The 1,955-nt window shown below is 43.7% G+C and overlaps 1 pseudogene; it reads left to right on the plus strand.

Annotated features, from left to right (window-relative positions):
* The first annotated feature begins 1,090 nt into the window (after positions 1–1,090).
* LOC129666848 (60S ribosomal protein L13a-like) lies at positions 1,091–1,613 on the plus strand (annotated as a pseudogene).
* Positions 1,614–1,955: the final 342 nt, after the last annotated feature.

Consider the following 1,955-nt stretch of genomic DNA (forward strand, 5'->3'; position numbering starts at 1 on the left):
AAGTCTTCCATAAAGGAGTGTGCCAAAGTCCTTGTTTTTTTGTTACAAGAACAATGGATGAGGTGGCAAACAACATCCAGAGAGTAGATACAGGAATTTGGGTAGTCTGCCCTTTGTTCTGCCTTTTTAACCAAGACGAATATATCCAGACATGGCATCATTCCCATCTTGAGATCCTGCACACTGATGCCAACTGCTGTGTCCAGTTTTGTTATGACCATCCAGTTCACATATGGGACCTTTACTAGGCAGATGGCAGAGAAGGAGAACTTCCCCTTAGAGTGGAGTAGAGGAAGGGCATGGGGGGAAGAGAAGGAGGGTGGGACTGGAAGGAGTGATCGGAGAGACCTTGAACTGGGATATACAATGAATAAATTGTAAAGAAAAAATAGAAAAGAAAAAGAAAAAAATGTAATTAAAAAAAAAAGTTCTGATAAAAATGAAATGGTATGCTCAGTCTTTGTGGCCGGAGGAAATAGCATTCTAATAGAAAGTAGAATTTTAAATTAGAGACGTGACATTTTCACTTGAGGCCTACTTCAGAGGAAGCGTCGGAGAGATAGAAAGCCCACAGTGCTTTGGAGGAGAGGGAATAGAATGGGGTGTGAGCCAAGAGTGAGACTTTAAAATCAGAGGACAAAAGTACTGAGTTTAGATAGGGAACCAAAAGGGCACTGAGGGACTGCAGGAGCCATTGTGGCACCGCCTGAGTTTCTGGCATGGGGTGGTACTGTTATCATTGACACTCAGTTTCTCACTCACTGCCTCTTCCCCTTCATTTCTGAAAGAGGCTCTTACTACATGAGTCAGGGAAGTTGGAAACTTGCAATGCTCCCGATCTACCTCCTTAGTGCTGTGATTATGAGTGTGACACAACTCTAGTCTCCTTGCCTCCTCCCCACCCGAGGAACATAAAAGGACTGCTATGCAATTTGTAAGCTTTACAAATACCAAGAGTCTAAACGAATTCTAGCCAGGACCGGGGACCCAGTAAGAAATACATTTGTCAAACTGAATAAAGTAAATAACATTTCAAAATTAAATAATTTATGGTCTAAGAACACAATAACATTTCAGGCATGTGTCAAAGATGGTGGACAGGCAGGTTCTAGTGCTGGATGGCCAAGGCAATCTTCTAGACAGCCTGGTGGCCATTGTGGCCAAGCAAGGACTACTGGGCCAGAAGCTGGTGGCTGTATGCTTTGAGGCCATTGACATTTCTGGGAATTTCTACAGAAACAAGTTAAAGTACCTTGCTTTGCTCCAAAAGCTGTTGAACACCAATCCTTCTCCAGGCCCCTTCTGATCCGCAAGCCACCAGTCCCATTTTTTGGCACACTGTGTAAGGCATGCTGTCCCACAAGATGAAGTGAGGTCACGCTGCCTTGAAACACCTCAAAGTTTGCTCACCTGGGGTGGCTGGCTCATGAGGTCCAGTGGAAGTGGACTAGGCAGTGACAGGCATTGTGGAGGAGAACTTGGAGGAAAAGGCCAAGGTCCACTACTGAAAGAAGAATCAGCTTTTGAGGCTACAAAAACAGGAGAAAGAGAATGTGGAGAAGAAAACCAGCAAGTTCACAGAGATCTTCAAGACCAACGAACTCCTGGTATGAACCCACTAGATACTGTGCCTCAAAAATAACAAACAAAATCCACAATAAAATCTTCTTTTGAAGTCAGTAATGGCAATTTTGAGGCCCAGGGCATGAACATGTGCATGTGTATAGATATGTCTGTATGTGTGCATGTGTGTGTGCATATGTATATGTATATGCACTGGTGTGTTTGTGTGTATATGTATGTGTGCTTGCATGTGTCTCTGTGTTTATGTGTCTAAAATGTGATTGTGTGTATGTGTCTGTATGTGCACACGTGTGTCTATGTGAATTGTTGAGCCTGAGCTTGCTGACTTTGGTACTGGGTGAGTCAGAAGATTCAGGGCTCAAGGAGACTCA

This window comes from Psammomys obesus, unplaced genomic scaffold (assembly GCF_907164565.1).
Source record: "Psammomys obesus unplaced genomic scaffold, mPsaObe1.curated_primary_1811, whole genome shotgun sequence".
NCBI classification, from domain to species: domain Eukaryota; kingdom Metazoa; phylum Chordata; class Mammalia; order Rodentia; family Muridae; genus Psammomys; species Psammomys obesus.